Below are 20,007 nucleotides of genomic sequence, written 5' to 3' on the forward strand. Positions count from 1 at the left end.
TGTCTGCACAATCTCATTTATCATGGTTATAGTTGCTAGAATGGCACTGTGGTGCAACGTTAGAGCATCCCGGGTTCGATCCTGACTACGGGTGTTGTCTGTACAGAGTCTGTACGTTCTCCCCGTGACCTGTATGGGTTTTCCCCGAATGCTCTGGTTTCCTCCACACTCCAAAGACGTGCAGGTTTGGGTGTTAATCAAGTGAGCTGGAGATGGTGACACTTCAGTTTCAGAAAAAAGAAAGGGCTTGCGTGCATTTGTAGCTCCAACACAATCCTTGGAAAACCCAAAGCCTTTCCAGCTGTGTAAAGATTTTAAATATCGGCCTTTTTATAAATCAACTTGTGCACAAGCTCCCAAACAGTGTGATAAGGATCAGGGAATCTATTTTAGGGATGATAGAGATCTTCCTAGCCCACTGAGCCCGCACCAACCAGCGATCCCCATACACTAGCACAATCCTACACACTAGGGACAATTTACAGAAGACAATTAACCTACAAACCTGCACATATTTGGAGTGTGGGAGGAGTGTGGGAATAACGGGGAGCTCATTTAAGACTGAGGTGAGAAAAAACTTTTTCACCCAGAGAGTTGTGAATTTATGGAATTCCCTGCCACAGAGGTCAGTGGAGGCCAAGTCACTGGATGGATTTAAGAGAGAGTTAGATAGAGCTCTAGAGGCTAGTGGAGTCAAGGGATATGGGGAGAAGGCAGGCACGGGTTATTGATCGGGGACGATCAGCCATGATCACAATGAATGGCGGTGCTGGCTAGAAGGGCCGAATGGCCTCCTCCTGCACCTATTTTCTATGTTTCTATGAAACCGAAGATCTCGGAGAAAACCCATGTGGTCACAGGGAGAACGTACAAACTCCGTACAGACAGCACCCATAGTCAGGATCGAACCAGGGTCACACTAGCACTGTAAGGCAGCAACTCTACCTCTGCCCTACCTTGCTGGCCCTTCTCTCCATCTGGGAGAGGCAGGGCATTGGTTCAACCTGACCGACAGTGCAATGGGGAAACTCTGAACTCTTGCCTTGTAAAGCACATTAAATCCCCAAACAGAATTTGATGGAAAAAACTGAGAAACTAAAGGGCCTGTGTCCCACTTGGTGATTTTTTTCGGCGACTGCCGGCGTCATATCAGTGTCGCCAAAAGATTTTGAACATTTCAAAACCCAGCGGCGACAAAAAACAATGTTGCGACACTTGAAAACACAGCGCGCGTCACACGTCATCGTGCCGCAAGTTTCCCGGTGACCTGACACGTCAGTCAATGATGCTGGCTGTCCAGGTGGGACAGGGCCTTAAGGGTTGGACAGAAATGGTCATTCAGAGTAGATTAAATAAATGGCCCATTGAGTTGGCCACACACATTCACGCACACACTCACCGCACATGGATGGACACACGTGAGGCAAAAGGATGGGGAAACACACACACACACACACACACACACACACACACACACACACACACACACACACACACACACACACACACACACACACACACACACACACACACACACACACACACACACACACACACACACACACACACACAAACACACACACAAACACACTGCCCTCCATAATGTTTGGGACAAAGACTCATCATTTATTTATTTGCCTCTGTACTCCACAATTCTGAGCTTTAATTCTGAGATTTGTGATGGAAATAAATAAATAAATGCCCTGAAATGGGGGACTATGTATAAACACTGCTGTAATCTCTACATGGTGAAACCAAAATGTTTACAAATTGCCTTTATTAAGTAAGTAAGTAAGTAAGTAAGTAAGTAAGTTTATCGGCCAAGTATTCACATACAAGGAATTTGCCTTGGTGCTCCACCCACAAGTAACAACATGACATACAGTGACAGTTACCAATGACTCAGAAAACACTAAACATTAATAATAATAAGACATTAATGATAAAACACCATTGATCACGCATGTGAACCAACAAAATACCAGATCAAAGGGAGGCGACAGATCTGACAATGTGCACTTTAACCACATGTGATTTTTTTTTCTATTACAAATCTCAAATTGTGGAGTACAGAAGCAAATAAATAAATGATGGGTCTTTGTCCCAAACATTATGGAGGGCACAGTATGCACATACACACACGTGCCCAAACACTCTGATACAAAGAGGCATCCATGCACTCACACACAGTCGGTACAGCTGGATCCAGATGTTACCAATTAAGGACATGTGAATGTGCTCAACTGGTACCAGTTGCAGGAATGCACGCCTGACCACCCTCGCTCTCCCCGCCTGCTCTCCATTTGCTCCTTGACAGGAGGTTTTAAATGAGTCTCACAGCCTGTTTGGAACAAAATCAGCCTTGACATTTTTGGCAGCGAGCTCTCAATAGCTGCATTCATGCTGTTTATCCTCACTGGCTGGCAATCAGCTGACTTGCTCTCAGCATCAAACATGTTGTGTACATTGGTGTTAAGGTTAAAATTAGACACTGGCAAAGAGATCCGTTAACCTTTCCACCATCTGCAGCAAAGCTAAACAAAACCTGCAGCCATGTGTAACTAGTAAAGCCATCACCAGCAGATGGGTCAGGACCTCAGCTGTTCCCACTGTAGAGGTGTGGCGGGCTGGCAGCAGCACCACTCCTGTGGGGCAGAAGGGCCTGGTTCCATGCTGTATTTTTATCATTATCGGGCGCAGCGATAGAGTTGCTGCCTTGCAGCGCCAGAGACCCAGGTTCCATCCCGACTACGGGTGCTGTCTGTACGGAGTTTGTACGTTCTCCCCGTGACCCGCGTGGGTTTTCTCCAAGATCTTCAGTTTCCTCCCACACTCCTAAGGCGTACAGGTTTGTAGGTTAATTGGCTTGGTGTAAATGTAAAAATTGTCCCTAGTGCATGTAGGTTAGTGTTAGTGTGCGGGGATCGCTGGCCGGCACGGTGGGCCGAAGGGCCTGTTTCCGTGCTGTATCTCTAAACTAAACTAAAATATGACTGGCGGTGATTACCCAGTCGCCAGGCGGAGGGACCGAAGGCAGCCCGTGTTTGTGGAGTCAAGTACTGATGGAAGAAAAAGTCGATGGGAAATCAAAATTGTCCAGCAGGTGTTCCACAGACATGACCAGCGCTCCAATCTCCAGCGAACCAGAACCTCCCCACTCATGTGTAGACAGACGTGAGGTTTAAGTGTTCAAGAAGGAACTGCAGATGCTGGATAATCAAAGGTAGACAAAATAGCTGGAGAAACTCAGCGGGTGCAGCAGCATCTATGGAGCGAAGGAAATAGGCAACATTTCAGGCCGAAACCCTTCTTCAGTCTGCCTATTTGCCTATTTAGTTCGCTCCATAGATGCTGCCGCACCCGCTGAGTTTCTCCAGCTATTTTGTCTACGTGAGGTTTAGGTTTTGGTTTAGTTTTGGAGATACAGGGTGGAAACTGGCCCTGCAACCCACCAAGTCCGCGCCGACCAGGGATCATCCCGTACACAAGTTCTATCAGTCCAACTTGCCCACGCCACCCAACCAACATGTCCCGTCGACACTCGTCCCACCTGCCTGCCTGCCTGCCTTTGGCCCATATCCCTCTAAACCTGTCCTATCCATGTACCTGTCTAAATGTTTCTTAAATGTTGCGATGGTTTGGTGGGATGAAGGTGAGCTGATGTCTCCATGACACCTCCACCCCGACAGCCGACGCAGCCTTTGGCAAAACCTAACGCGCACACAAACTGGTGAGAGTTTATTGTCACTCGTACCGAGGTGGAGCTGAAACACAGAAACATAGAAAATAGGTGCAGGAGTAGGCCATTCGGCCCTTCGAGCCCACACCGCCATTCAATATGATCATGGCTGATCATCCAACTCAGTATCCCGTACCTGCCTTCTCTCCATACCCCCTGATCCCTCTAGCCACAAGGGCCACATCTAACTCCCTCTTAAATATAGCCAATGAACTGGCCTCAACTACCTTCTGTGGCAGAGAGTTCCAGAGATTCACCACTCTCTGCATGAAAAATGTTTTTCTCATCTCTGTTCTAATAGACTTCCCCTCTATCCTTAAGCTGTGACCCCTTGTCCTGGACTTCCCCAACATCGGGAAGCTTTTGTTGCGCGCTAACCAGTCAGTGGAAAGACTGACTATACATGATTACAATCGAGCCGTCCACAGCATACAGACACAGAAACACAGAGCACAAAGGTCCAACTCAAAACAAGACACAAAAAGCCGGCGTAACTCAGCAGGTCAGGCAGCATCACTGGTCTTTTTTTTTATGAACCAGCATCTGCAGTTCCTTGTCCCGACACACTGAAAATATCAAATGTGGTTTCCTTCAGTGGCTGCAAACTTGTGCCTACTCTCTGCTCTGTGTCACCACTGACTTGGCAAAGTATTTTGCTTGTTTGATTAATTGTACCCACTGGGTGTTTTAAATCTGCAGATGGAGCAGCAGTGTACACAGGAATATATGCTTGAAGTGTTCTATACTTGTGAATGTGTTGCGTGTTATAATTGGACGAACATTGGGATTTCTGTGTTAATTCCGTTTGTGAAATGGAACACCGCGCCAGAGGTCCGTGTTCACCCGCTCCCTGATGCTCCACATTCATACACTCAGTCACAGAGTCGTACAATGTGGAAACAGGCCCTTCGGCCCAACTTGCCCACACCAACCCAACATGTCCCATCTACACTAGTCCCACCTGCCTGCGTTTGGCCAATATCCCTCTAAACTTGTCCTATCCGTGTACCATCCTAACTGTTACTTAAAATTTAAATTAGTCCCTGCCTCAATTACTTCCTCTGGCAGCTCGTTCCATACACCCACCACCCTTTGCATGAAGAAGTTACCCCTAAGGTTCCTATTAAATCTTTCTCCCCTCACCTTAAACCTATGTCCTCTGGTTCTCGATTCCCCTTCTCTGGGCAAGAGAATATGTGCGTTTAACAATCCCTCCATCAGTCTGAAGAAGGGTTTCGGCCCGAAACGTTGCCTAATTCCTTCGCTCCATGGATGCTGCTGCACCCGCTGAGTTTCTCCAGCACTTTTGTCTACCTTCGATTTTCCAGCATCTGCAGTTCCTTCTGAAACAATGCATTTAACAATCTATTCCTCTCATGATTTTGTACCACTCATCCTCCTGCGTTCCAGTCCCGTTATGATGCTACTTATAATCACATAGAATTCTGAGAACCGTCCTTGAACTTGTGAGAAATAATTCATATAAACTTGGTGTCGAGAGTCTGGCTGACCTGCAGTGGGGAGGTGGTGGAGGCAGATAAGATCGTGGCGTTTAAGAGGTGTTTAGAGAGCTGGGGGAAGTACAGGGCTATGGAGGGATAGGGATCATGTACAGGCAGAGGAGATCAGTTTACAGCATCATGTACGGCTCAGATATTGTGGGCCAAAGAGCCCATTCCTGTGCTGTACTATTCTCCGTTCTATGTGTTCTGTCACTGTCCAACAATACATTCAGACTACACTATCCACAATCCCAGCCCAGCAGACAGAGACGAGAAAGCAAAACTCAATAACTCAATGGAAATTAGCCATCAAGGTGATGCCATGTTAGAAACATAGAAAAACAGGTGCAGGAGTAGGCCATTCGGCCCTTCGAGCCAGCACCGCCATTCAATATGATCATGGCTGATCATCTAAAATCAGTAGGTAGACAAAAGTGCTGGAGAAATTCAGCTGGTGCAGCAGCATCTATGGAGCTACGGAGGCAACGTTTCGGGCCGAAACCCTTCTTCAGACCTTCGCTCCATAGATGCTGCTGCACCCACTGAGTTCTCCAGCACTTTTGTCTACCTTCGATTTTCCAGCATCTGCAGTTCCTTCTGAAACATCTAAAATCAGTACCCCGTTCCTGCTTTCTCCCCAATCCAGTGAATTGGCCTCCACTGCCTTCTGTGGCAGAGAAGTCCACTGTGGCATTATATTATATAAGCACAGCAGAAAAGTGTATCTAAAAGTGTGCATTGTGGTTAGAAAACTAGAAGCAGGTCAAGCTTTGGGTCCACACAATCAAAGCAAAATCTCTGACCAACATTAGAGAGAGCGAGACCCTCTAGTGTAACGATCCTCAACTAGAATAACACAGGAAATGGTGGGGCCACAGGGGAGAGAGAGAGTTGGCTGTTGCATAGTAAGACTGGGAACTGTGACTTGTTTTACTAGCAGGGAAAGTTAGTTAAAAAATAGATGAACATTAATTGCACAGTGAAACTGCCTCTCGGCTGCTCTGCTGATATTTTCATTAGGTGTCTGAACTGCGGGTGGCTAGTGGGCAAACGGGGTTTATGGAAGTAGAACTCTGAAGCTGTTCCTGGCCAAATAGACTCCAATCCTTTTAAATCAAAGAGGCCCACTCTACCTGCACACTGACAGCACAACCATGGTGGGAGTCACGGAAACCGGTTGAGTTTGGGAGGTTTGGGAAGGCCACCTTTCTGTACGATCCTTTGGGCCAAAGGTGCGTCTTTTTTTTTACAAACCAGCACCTGCAGTTCTTTGTTCAAGAAGGAACTGCAGATGCTGGAAGATCGAAGGTACACAAAAATGCTGGAGAAACTCAGCGGGTGCAGCAGCATCTATGGAGCTCCATAGATGCTGCTGCACCCGCTGAGTTTCTCCAGCATTTTTGTGTACCTGCAGTTCTTTGTTTTTCAGAAGTTCATAAATTCATAAGTTCTAGCAGCAGGTTTAGGCCATTCGGCCCATCTAGTCCACTCCGCCATTCAATCACGGCTGTTCTATCTTTCCCTGTCAACCCCTTTCTCCTGCATAACCCCCGACACCCCACCATCAAGGTTATCTCTGTCATTCCATGGGCTGGTGCAGTAATCAGTTGCATGGTTTTCTTTCCCATGTTCTCCAGAGATGCTGCCTGGCCAGCTGAGTTACTCCAGCACTCTGCATCTTGTTTGTTGTAAATCAGCGTCTACAGATCCTTGCTTCTAGAAAGAGAAGGCCTGCGCCTGTCCTCTATCCATCCCGGCCTCACTGGATCAGTGCTGGGAGGTTGCTGCTCCACACTTGTGTTTGAGTTTAGTTTATTGTCACGTGTACCAAGGCACAGTTGCGTGCTAACCAGTCAGGCAAGTGGGAATAGTTGGCTGGATCTACTTGGTCAGAATGGATGAGTTGGGCTGAAGGGCCTGTTTCTGTATAGTATACCTCTAACTCCAGGACAAGATAATGAAACTATTGCAACAAATGTTAACCACTCACTCAATGTACATAGTTTAGGACCATACGTTTTTCCAACCTGCCTACAACACACTCACCCTCTTCCTCTCTAGAAGATAAATTGGTTTTGGTCGCACATAAACAAGAGTGAATCGGTCATAGAGGAGGTTGGCACGGTGGCACAGCGATAGTGTTACTGCCTTACAGTGCCGGAGACCCGGGTTCGATCCTGATCTTGGACCTTGTCTGTACGGAGTTTGTACGTTCTCCCTGTGACCCGCGTGGGTTTTCTCCGGGAACTCCAAAGACGTACAGGTTTGTAGGTTAATTGGCTTTGATAAAATGGTAAATTGTCCCTAGCGTGTAGGATAGTGTTAATGTATGGGGGGATGATCGCTGGTCGGTGTGGACTCGCTGGGCCAACGTTACACGCTGCATCGTTAAACTAAAATAAACTCAATTAGCACATACACTGAGCTGTTCCTCAACCAAGATCCGATCAGTTACTTCCCAGTTTCTAGTGTTTGCCCAAGACCAGTTTTATCCCAACCGGCTCTTCCTGGGTTACGTAACTGTGGTCACGAACAGCACGGGCGCATCTTGCCCAATGGCCACGTCCTTCTTCCCCAGCCAGAGTCCTCCACCTTCCCACCCACCACTACACTGGGACCACCAGCTACACTGGAGTTACCTGCTACACTGGAACTTCCCTTCCCCAACTCAGGACTACCCCCCTGCTGTGGCCCCTCTCTGACCCCCTAATACTCCTCCATCTTTCACCCCGCATGCAATCTCCTTGCTGTGCATCCTCACTTGGGTACACATTCATCTCCTCCCCTCATTCCTCCCCTCCCTTCTTCTCTCCTCCCCTCACCTCTCCCCTTCTCCCATCCCATCTTCTCTTCCCTCCTTCCCTCCTTCCCTCCTCTCTGCTCACTCCTCCCCTCCTCTCCCCTCTTGGCTCTTCTCTACCTCTCCTCCCCTCCATTCTTCCCCCCTCTCCTCCCGTCTCCCCCCTTCCTCTCCTCTCCACCTGTCTCCCCTCTCATCAGCTCCCCTCTCGCCCTCTCCTCTCCCCTCTCATCCACTTTCCTCTTCTCCCCTCTCACCCCTCCCCTCTCTCCTCTCCTCCTGTCTCCCCTCTTGCCCCCTCCCCTCTCCTCTCCTCCTGTCTCCCCTCTCGCCCCCTCTCGCCCCCTCCTCCCCTCTCCTCCCCTCTCGCCCCCTCTCGCCCCCTCTCCTCTCCTCTCCTCTCCTCCCCTCTCCTCCCCTCTCCTCTCACCACTCTCAGGCTGTGAGACCAATTCATCTCTGAGCAGTGACATCACAGGAGGCTAAAACTCTTCTTTGTGTAGAACAGGAAGTGGAATATTAGCACTAATCACCAGGGCCTGGTGACCAATTAGTCTCTGCTTTGTAAAAGCAGCTGTGTCTGTTTGATCGGCCTTGATATCAGTTCCCCTCTTGCCCTGTTTCAACAGGATGCAGCCGGCCCTCAGTTCCAGCTCCAGTTCCAGTCTAAGTGATGTTGCTTGCACCCACTGCACACTGTCCTGTGTAGGATGGGCACCTAACCCAACATCACACCCTACACAGACACAAAAAGCTGGAGTAACTCAGCGGGACAGGCAGCATCTCTTGAGAGAAGGAAAGGGTGGCGTTTTGGGTCAAGACCCTTCTTCAGAATTCTTCAACAGAGTAGTGGTGTGTTTAAGAAGGAACTGCAGATGCTGGAAAATCGAAGGTACACAAAAATGCTGCAGAAACTCAGCGAGTGGAGCAGCATCTATGGAGCGAAGGAGATAGGCAACATTTCGGGCCGAAACCCTTCTTCAGACTGTTATGTCTTTGCTTTACCCTCACTTAATATCCACACACGTCTTCTCCAGAGGGACATTAATCATACAAGACTTGACTTTGCTAAGGTGAATCTTCGTGGTGTTGTCTCCAGCGCCTTCAAGGTCGGCTGCAGGGGGCGTTTGCCCCGGGACACAGAGTTGGCCGGGCGGGCGAGGAGAGGTATGTGGGTTGGCGGGCCGAGCCGGTCGAGGGTGACGGAGGAGGCACTGCAGCAGCTTGGGGCTTGCCTAGATCTGGAGCCGCCCCAGTAAATCGAGCGCACGCACGCACGCACGCACCGTACTTTGGACTTTTTGTGAAAGGCACTAAAATAGGGCGACTGGTGCACGTGTGAGTTACGCAAAAAAATAATTTCATTCGGCAGTGCACACCTGGCGTGAAAGAACCATTGAACCAAGAGGTGCTGAGGGCAATTACACCATTCTTGAGGCAACCCAGCCAAACGAGCAGAGGTGTTCAGAGTGCAGAAGTGGAGCGATCTCTTTACTCAGCGGGTGGTGAACCTGTGGAATTCCCTCCTGGTTATCAGCTGGCACTCTCATCTGAGTCAACATTTCTGGGTTCAACTTTTTAGTTGTAGAGACACAGTGTAGAAACAGGTCCTTCAGCCCACTGTCCGCGCCAACCAACGATCACCTATACACTAGTTGTATCCTACACGCTAAGGACACTTCACACAAGCCAATCAACCTACAAACCTGTACATCGTTGGGATGTGGGAGGAAACCGGAGCATCGGGGAGAAACCCACGCGGTCACGGGTTTGCGAGCTAATTGGCCTCTGTAAATTGCCCCTATTGTGTGGGGAGTGGATGTGAAAGTGGGATAACATAGCACGAGTGTGAACGTGTGATCGCTGGTCAACATGGACTCAGCGGGCCGAAGGGCCTGTGTCCATGCTGTATATCTAAACCTAAGAGTGTTTCGACACAATTTATCTCTCAAAGAAGCAGAGCTCGCCTCGGCAATACGCAAAGAGCCGCCAGGCTTCTTGTGCCGACAGAGTTACAAGCAGTTAATAGAACAGTCTTATCTTCTCGCGGGGGTGACCCCGGCCCGCCGCGGCACGTAGGGTCGCCAACGTTCTCGCTCCCAAATAAGTGACAAAAGGTCAAAATATGGGACAAATTTCCGACGGCAATTCATTGACCGACTCGGCCGTGGCTGGGTGAATGATGAGTTAGCCCGGGTGCTGGACTGCACACAAAGCCCAGCCGGCGGGGCAGCTGAGGAGTTTTGGCCCTGGCCGCGCGACGTCGCGCGCAAAGTCCAACACATGAACCGATGATCGGCCGTGAGAAGGAGGGGTGGTGGTGTCGGCGGTAAGCGAAGGTCCGAAGATCGGACAGCTGGCCGGGCTGCCGACTGACCGACGAGGCCACTGGCGAGGTGCTGCTGCTGCACTCCATGGGCTGCACTACGTCGGGACGGGTGAGGCGGGGCCGGACGGGGCGTTCCGACCCGACAGTCCCCTCGACCCGAGTAGCAACAGTCAAATACGGGACAAGGGCTGTCCCGTACAGGACAAACCAATTTAGCCCAATATACGGAGATGTCCCGGCTAATACGGGACAGTTGGCAACCCTAACTGCTCGTGACTGCAGTCGTAAAGCACCGTGCCCCCCCTTTGATCTCGCCGGCCCCGCGCTGGATCCACCGTTTGTTCTCAGCGGCCCTATCTGGTCAATATCACCTTCCTGTGCGTGAAGGTTTACAAAGCACGGGGTTGGCCGCTGAACTCGCTACATTTCAACAGTAACAATACTTCAAAGATGTTCCATGGGCCGTAAAGTGCTTTGGGGATATCCTGGAAACAGCCAAAATCAAACAATATTAGCAATTCTGAGCTGCCCTTAAAGTTTCAGCGGAATACAATGCAAGTGGCTAAAAATACAACTGCTCTGCGGCATGCAAGTGTATAAGATCATGAGAGGAATAGATCGGGTAGACGCACAGAGTCTCTTGCCCAGAGTAGGGGAATCGAGGACCAGAGGACATAGGTTTCAGGTGAAGGGGAAAAGATTTACCAGGTATCTGAGGGGTAACTTTTCCACACAAAAGGTGGTGAGTGTATGGAAGGAGCTGCCAGAGGAGGTAGTTGAGGTTGGGACTAGTATCCCAACGTTTAAGAAACAGTTAGACAGGTGCATGGAGAGGACTTCGGCCCGAAACGTTGCCTATTTCCTTCGCTCCATAGATGCTGCTGCACCCGCTGAGTTTCTCCAGCATTTTTGTGTACAGGTTTGGAGGGATATGGACCAAACGTGGGCAGGTGGGACCAGTGTAGCTGGGACATGTTGGCCGGCGTGGGCAAGTTGGGCCGAATGGCCTGTTTCCACGCTGTATCACTCTATGACTCGATGAAGGTGTGGCAGAAAACGCACTGACTGTTCTGCCCACACTGTGGAACAAACAGTCGGCAAAGGCAGTCAGGAGACAGCTACTTGCTTGTTGCATCTCCTGTCCCCCATTGTTTTACATAGACACAAAATGCTGGAGTAACTCAGTGGGTGCGACAGCATCTCTGGAGAGAGGAATGGGTAACGTTTCGGGTCAAGACCCTTCTTCAGACTGAAGAAGGGTCTTGACCCGAAACATTACCCATTCCTTCTCTCCAGCGATGCTGCCTGATCGCTGGGTTGTTCCAGCATTTTGGGTCTATCCTCGATTTAATCCATCATCTGCAGTTCCTTCCTACCCATTGTTTAACATTCTGAACTGAAGGGAACCCTCAGGAAAAGAGGAAGAAAACTAAGTAGGAGACTTAACCCTTGCTTTCCCTTTCTCTCCGTCCCACACCAACTCGTTTCACTGTCCTCCCGAATTTTGGTGACTGCACGCCTCGTTGCCACCTTCCCCTCAGCTAACATTGAATATTCCTTGACCATCGTCTGCTTTGATCTGGCTTTTTCACGCCTCACCCGTCCACATCTCTACAGTCTCTCTCTCTCTCTCTCTCTCTCTCTCCCCTGACTCTCGGTCCGAAGAAGGGTCTCGACCCGAAACGTCACCCATTGCTTATCTCCGGAGATGTTGCCTGTCCCGCTGAGTTACTCCAAGCATTTTGTGTCTATATTAAGTAGGGGAAGTGTAGCCTGCTAACCTACTGACTGGAAACGGCTCAGGAAGGAATTAATGAAACACTAAACGGGCCTGACCTCGCCAGTTTAAAATATCAGCAGGAAATGGAGCCCTTTCCCCATAAAATAATGAGAGAACTAATGAAAGGCTTATTATTTACTCTCAATCTGTTGTGAGGCTTTCTGCCAGATGGCACAGAGATAAAGATGCTTAAAACTCATATTTCATGTGAAAGGGAGTGATCATTTGCAAGTCACTTGAATCTGTAAATTCTTTTGATCCCATTATACATCTTTGGTATTGTGTTGGATTATTATTGTCATGTCCACCGAGATACGGTGTAAAACTTTGTTTTGCGTGCTAACCAGTCAGCGGAAAGTCAGTACATGGTCACGATCGTGCCGTTCGCAGTGTACAGATACATGATCAGGGAATAACGTTTAGTACAAGGTAGAGCCAGTAAAGTCCGATCAAAGATAGTCCGAGGGTCACCAATGAAGGAGGCAATAGTTCTGGTCTGCTCTCTGCTGTGGTAGAATGGTTCAGTTACCTGATAACACCTGAGTGGGAATGGGATTGGGAATGGGATTGGGGGTGGGGGTGGGAGTGGGATTGGGGGTGGGAATGGGGGTGGGGGTGGGAATGGGAGTTGGAATGGGAGTGGGAGTTGGAATGGGAGTGGGAGTGGGAATGGGAGTGGGAATGGGAGTTGGAATGGGAGTGGGAATGGGAGTTGGAATGGGAGTGGGATTGGGGGTGGGATTGGGGGTGGGATTGGGATTGGGATTGGGAGTGGGATTGGGATTGGGATTGGGAGTGGGGGTGGGAGTGGGGGTTGGAGTGGGATTGGGGGTGGGAGTGGGATTGGGGGTAGGGGTGGGATTGGGAGTGGGGTTGGGATTGGGAGTGGGGGTGGGAGTGGGAGTGGGGGTTGGATTGGGGGTGGGGGTGGGAGTGGGTTTGGGGGTGGGATTGGGGGTGGGGGTGGGAGTGGGAGTGGATGGGGTGGGGGTGGGGTGGGATTGGGAGTGGGGGTGGGAGTGGGATTGGGATGGGAGTGGGATTGGGGGTTGGAGTGGGATTGGGGGTGGGATTGGGGGTGGGAGTGGGATTGGGGGTGGGAGTGGGAGTGGGGGTGGGATTGGGAGTGGGGTGGGAGTGAGGGTTGGATTGGGGGTGGGAGTGGGATTGGGGGTGGGATTGGGAGTGGGGTGGGATTGGGGGTGGGAGTGGGATTGGGGGTGGGGGTGGGATTGGGATTTGGAGTGGGATTGGGGGTGGGAGTGGGAATGGGAATGGGGGTGGGATTGGGGGTGTATTGGGGGTGGGTGTGCAGTCAGTAGATGGTGAAGTAAAGGTTATTAAGCTCACACACGAACATCCTGAGAAATGATTGTATAAACAACATTACATCATGGCAACCATCACAATGGATTTCCTAACTGTTACAACTCAACAATGAGTTCCACAATTACACATCGTAACTGCAGCCCCCTTTTGTTCTGATGGCAGCTGTTCGTAAAGATCCTGTTATTTCCATTTCAACCTTCTCTAAACACATCTGTTGACATCTCCATTCTCTTTTGCCTCGCACAGTTGTTCCTTCGGTCATTTAACCTCTTCTGTTCCTCTTTTGTTCTTTTACAGTTCATGAATCACCTCTCGGGGCAGGGCAAACCTTAGTAACCAGCCAGGCCATGGGTACACAAGATCAGAAATGTATCTGAAGGATAACTATCACTCCACCCTGTCAGTCATCACCTAACGGTTTGGCACCACTGCAGGTCATAGTCTACCTGCCCACAGCAGGGACACAGAAGTAGTTAAAGCAGCAAGCTTGCCACAATTATCCCAGCACCACACACTGCCAGCAGACTTATGGCTCTGTCCCACGGTGCGAGTTCATTCCAAGAGCTCTCCAGAGTTAAAAAAAAATCAAACTCGTGGTAAGCACGGAGAATGAACGTAGCGGGTACGTCGGAGCTCGGGGACGTCTCGTAGCGCTAACGGCAGGTACTCGGGAAGACTCGCGGACGGCAGGTAAGCACGGGAAGACTTGTGAAGATTTTTCAACATAATGAAAAATGTCCACGAGAGCCCCGAGTACTGACGAGCAACCATTACCGTAAATCTCCGAGTTCGAATCAGGGCAAACTCGGGAGAGCTCTTGGAATGAACTCGTACCGTGGGACAAGGCCATAACAGAACCTCCAGCTGAACCACCAAGAAAGGATTACGTCAAAAGCCCTCTTGGCGATCACTGAAAACCATTAACGGGAGGCAAAAACGCTGGAGAAATTCAGCGGGTGAGGCAACATCTATGGAGCGAAGGAATAGGTGACGTTTCGGGTCGAGACCCTTCTTCACCTATTCCTTCGCTCCATAGATGCTGCCTCACCCGCTGAGTTTCTCCAGCATTTTTGTCTACCTTCAATTTTTCCACCATCTGCAGTTCTTTCTTAAACATTTTAGTTCAGCTTAGTTCATCGATTAGTTTAGCTTGGTGACGCAGGCCCTTTGGACAACCAAATCCACACTGACCAGCGATCCCCGTGCACTAACACTATCCTACACACACAAGGGACAATTTACAATTTTACCCAAACCAATTAGCCTACAAACCTGCACGCCTTTGGAGTGTGGGAGGAAACCGGAGCACCCGGAGAAAACCCAAGCGGTCACAGGGAGAATGTACAGACTCTATACAGACAGCCCCTGAGGTCAGGATCAAACTTGGTTCTCTGGCTCTGTATTAAGGCAGCAACTCTACCGCTGCGCTGCTGTGTTAATACACAGAGCATTAAACAATGCCCCTAGTGACAAATCCTTTAACAACGGGGCTTGGTTCTGCTTTTCCTGGATCCACGACACATTCCAACATCTGCTGCTCAGCAGCTGTGTCACTCAAAGAATGTTAATCCATGCTTTGGAAATTTAAAACGACACTCGATGCTTTCACCTTCCAACCTCCCCCACCTACATTCATGAAATGCACAATGCAGCATTGTCTGCGATGGATTGCCGGCTTCAGAATTGCAATGTTCCTTTCCCAGGTCATATCATTAAGGACACCAAGTTATCTGCAGTGTCGACCAGTCTCGGTCTTGAATCCACGGCAATACATGCAGGTCTAGTCAAGGCCCATTGTCTGCATCCCGTAAATGAGTGAATGGAATAAAGGCTTCATTCTCGCAGATGTTCGAGGGGACATGAGCAGACTGAGCGGGGATTGTGCTGGGATTGTGGGAACCCTGCAACTTCCCTCAGTCATCTGGGGCTTTCAGATTCCCAGGGAGTCTGTAGAATCCTCTGCCTCAGAGGGCGGTGGAGGCAGGTTCTCTGGATGCTTTCAAGAGAGAGCTAGATAGGGCTCTTAAAAATAGCGGAGTCAGGGGATATAGGGAGAAGGCAGGAACGGGGACTGATTGTGGATGATCAGCCATGATCACATTGAATGGCGGTGCTGGCTCGAAGGGCCGAATGGCCTACTCCTGCACCTGTTGTCTATTGAGTTAGATGTCACACTGGAACATTGTGAGCAGTTTTGGACCCAATATCTGAGGAAGGATCGTAAGGTCATAAGTGACAGGAGTAGAATTAGGCCATTCGGCCCATCAAGTCTACTCCGCCATTCCATCATGGCTGATCTATCTCTCCCTCCTAACCTCATTCTCCTGCCTTCTCCCCATAACCTCTGACACCCGCACTAATCAATTCCACAGATTCACCACCCTCTGACTAAAGGTGGACTAAAGGGTCCAGAGGAGGTTTACAAGAACGATCCCAGGGATGATGGCGTTAACGTATAAAGTGTGTTTGACGACACTGGGCCTGTACTCGGTGCAGTTTAGAAGGATGAGAAGGGGACCTGATTGAAACTAGTGAAAGGCCTGGATAGAGTGGATGTGGAGAGGATGTTTCCATTAGTGAGAGAACCTATGACCAGAAGCCACAGCCCCAGAATAAAAGGACAGCCCTTCAGAAAGATGAGGAGGGTGGTGAATCTGTGGAATTCATGGCTACACACGGCTGTGGAGGCCAAGTCAATGGATATTTTTTAAGGTGGAGATTGATAGATTCTTGATCAGTATGGGTGTCAGCGGTTATGGGGAGAAGGCAGGAGAATGCGGTAGAGAGGGAAAGATAGAACAGCCAAGATTGAATGGCGTAGAAGACTTGAATGACATAGAAGATGGGCCGAATAGCCTCATTCAGCTCCTATGACTTATGACCTTATGAATTTATGAACACAGGGGTCAGGATTGAGATTTGGTCCAGTTTGGCTAGTCAGTGCGGAGAGGGAGTCCTCTGGCATTGAGTTTTCCTCTGTTCCCCACCAGTTAGGGGGAATGATTCAACAGTGTAGGAACCAGTTATACTAAGGTCAGTTACTGTCAGTATTTCTGTATCTTTGTCCCAGTTTGTGGGTGGGATTATACATGGAGAAGGGGGTGTCTACATTTTTAGTGGGCAAGCGCAGACTCAGAGATTGGATTTTTAGTTTGCCTCGAGGGATGGTGAGGAGAACAGTTTTTTTCCTTCATGTTCACGTTCATGTCATGAGACACCACATGGAAGAAACAGCTAGTAAGAACGATTTAAACAATAGACAATAGGTGCAGGAGTAGGCCATTCGGCCCTTCGAGTGATCATGGCTGATCATCCCCAATCAGCACCCGTTCCTGCCTTCTCTCCATATCCCCTGACTCCGCTATCATTAAGAGCCCTATCCAGCTCTCTCCTGAAAGTATCCAAATTATTTCTTTGTTTTGTATTACTTCAATAAAAGACCAATTAATCAAGAAACAATGACTGGAAGATTTGTTTTTGCTATCTGTGAGACAAGAGACAATAGGTGCAGGAGGAGGCCATTCGGCCTTTCGGGCCAGCACCGCCATTCAATATGATCATGGCTGATTATCTAAAATCAGTAACCCGTTCCTGCTTCATCCCAGATCTGTTCTTACCAACTAATGATCCTGTCCCACCAATGCGAGTTAATTCAAGAGCTCTCCCGAGTTAAAAAAAAAAAATCAAACTCGTGGTAAGCACGGAGAATGAACGTAGCGGGTACGTCGGAGCTCGAGGACGTCTCTTAGCGGCTCGTAACGCTAACGGCAGGTACACGGGAAGATTCGCTAACGGCAGGTAAGCACGGGAAGACTCGTGAAGGTTTTTCAACATGTTGAAAAATGTCCACGAGAGCCCCGAGTACCGACGAGTGGCCATTACCGTAAATCCCGAGTTCGATTCAGGGCAAACTCGGGAGAGCTCTTGGAATGAACTCGTACCATGGGACAGGGGTTTTACTGTGAAAGTTTGGTGTTGGCAAGGGAGCTAGTGTTATCAACCAGGCATCAAAATGGCTGGATGTCAAATATGTTTTTCAGCACGTAATTATTAGTGGTATACTTAAGCTAATTAATTCACCGACAGCTGCAAGGCTCTTACCGTACATATTAATGGCTAATGTACCCTGCAGTTATAAAAGTAGGACTGTGCCTCAAACAGCTACTGTGATTGATATCCTTGTCAGACGCCGCTGTCTTGTATAACTTACACTGCAATTCCTGGGGCTGTTCTCAAATGCTGAAACTCTTTCAAATCCCAAACACCAGGGGGTTTAAGATCTGCCTCTGCACACACCTGCCTCCAATAAATACTTCACTTGAAAGACATGACGTCTGCCTCCATAGCAACCACTATCTAAAATCTGGGTAAAATCGCAGCTCTAACCTTATTGTTGGACGATCTCGGGATAGAAGTGGCAGGTGCGTGCGTGCGGGAGGAGAGGGAGCACTGGAACCAGCGTGCCAACTACAGTGTTAACCGATCCAGCTTCTGTTCTTCATCCGTAGTTTGTAATCTATTCGGACAACTTTACCATCATGCCTGTCGGCTTTGATGTTTGTAGCTGGTAGAGTCGGCCTTCTGGGCCTGAGCTGCCGACTGTATCAAGTCAAGTCAAGTTTATTCGTCACATACACATACGAGATGTGCAGTGAAATGAAAAGTAGCAATGCTCGCGGATTGTGCAAAAAAAACCCCCAATCAAACTACAAGCAGAATGGAACAGAATCACATATTCACATATTCACATATTACATATTTGTGGAAGGGAAGAAAAAGGAAATAAAACAGCAATTTTTAAAAGCCACCACACAACAGTAGAATGGTACAGTCAAATTAGTCCCTGGAGAGATAGGAGTTTACAGTCCTCATGACCTCTGGGAAGAAACTCCTTCTCATCCTCTGCGTTCGCACAGCATGGCAACGAAGGCGTTGGCCTGCTAATCACCTGTGTTGGAAGGAACTGCAGATGCTGGTTTAAACAGAAGATGGACACTAAAGAGAGAGCTAGATAGGGCTCTTAAAAATAGCGGAGTCAGGGGATATGGGGAGAAGGCAGGAACGGGGTACTGATTGGGGATGATCAGCCATGATCACATTGAATGGCGGTGCTGGCTCGAAGGGCCGAATGGCCTCCTCCTGCACCTATTGTCTATCGTCTGCCACTGTGGCACCATGCCGCCCTGTAACACAAATGCATTAACGTTTTGAAATGTCTTTCAAAATGAGCATGAGTAGCCAGACATGAGCCTGCACAAAGTGGTTTTGCATCAGTGCGATCAACCCTCAATAACCTATAGCATCAGCGGAAGCACAGGAACTGCTACAGTGGGTGCAGAGACCTCGGGAACTGGTACCACTTGGAATGATCTCTCTGGGTCAGGCCCCTGATTATTGTTGGCAGCCTAGTTCCATAAAGATTCCTTTCCCACAATCTTGCCAACCCCTAAATGCCTTCACTATGTTCAGCCTCTTGAAGATTTCTCTTTCAAGTTTTATTTGCAAGCATTGAATTTGGGAATCGAGCTAGAATTACACTTGATCACTTGGAGAACTTTTACAAGATACAGAACTCCACATTTCAGCAGTTAGCTTTTCCTCCCTAAGATTGCAGCTGATTTGAAACAAAAATGGGTTCTGATATTTCTATTGTCGTCAGAGTTTAGTCTTTTTAAAGATGAACCTGAGGGGCAACTTTTGTCCCACAAGGGGAAGTGGGTGAATGGAACGGGCTGCCAGACGTGGTAGTTAAGGCAGGTACTATCACAACATTTAAGGAACATGTGGGATGGAAAGGTTTGGAGGGATATGGGCCAAATGCAGGCAGGTGGGACGAGTGTAGATGGGGCATGTTGGTGGCATGGGCAAGCTGGGCCGAAGGGCCTGTTTCCATGCTGTACGACTCTATGAAACATGGGCTAGGATGCTCCAATATTTCCATGACATGTCTGTAAATTGGTTGCTTTATCATCTATCTGAATAACATCACGCTGCTAAAATTAGACTACATTCTTTATGTCAATATCGGCATCAACGTGGAGACTGAACATCTCTCTGCGAGGGGAGGAGAGGGTGGGCCATTTTGTGATGTCTAAGCTCTCTGAAGCCAATGGGCAACATGGTGAAATGGTGATTACCAAACCCCAGAGCTCCAGCTGTGAGGAGAGGTGCCTCGTGCTCACCACTGTGGACAGGTTCAGATGTTCGTAAGTTCTAGGAGCAGAATAAGGCCATTCGGCCCATCAAGTCTACTCCACCATTCAATCATGGCTGATCTATCTTTCCCTCTCAACCCCATTCTCCTGCCTTCTCCCTATAACCCCTGACACTCTTACTAACCAAGAATCTGTTTATCCCCACCTTACAAATATACATTGACTTGGGCTCCTCAGTCAAATTCCACAGATTCGTCACCCTCCGACTAACACAATTCCTCCTCATCTCCTTTCTCACGGTACATCCTTTTATTCTGAGGCTATGGGCTCTAGTCCTAGACTCTCCCACTAGTGGACACGTTCTCTCCACATC

At 48.9% G+C, this 20,007-nt stretch overlaps 1 protein-coding gene across 1 annotated transcript in view; it reads right to left on the reverse strand.

Annotated features, from left to right (window-relative positions):
- The window catches only part of mcam (melanoma cell adhesion molecule), a 91,811-nt gene that overhangs the window by 23,405 nt on the left and 48,399 nt on the right, over positions 1-20,007 (reverse strand). The window lies entirely within an intron of this gene.

This window comes from Amblyraja radiata, chromosome 33 (genome assembly GCF_010909765.2).
Source record: "Amblyraja radiata isolate CabotCenter1 chromosome 33, sAmbRad1.1.pri, whole genome shotgun sequence".
NCBI classification, from domain to species: Eukaryota; Metazoa; Chordata; class Chondrichthyes; order Rajiformes; family Rajidae; genus Amblyraja; species Amblyraja radiata.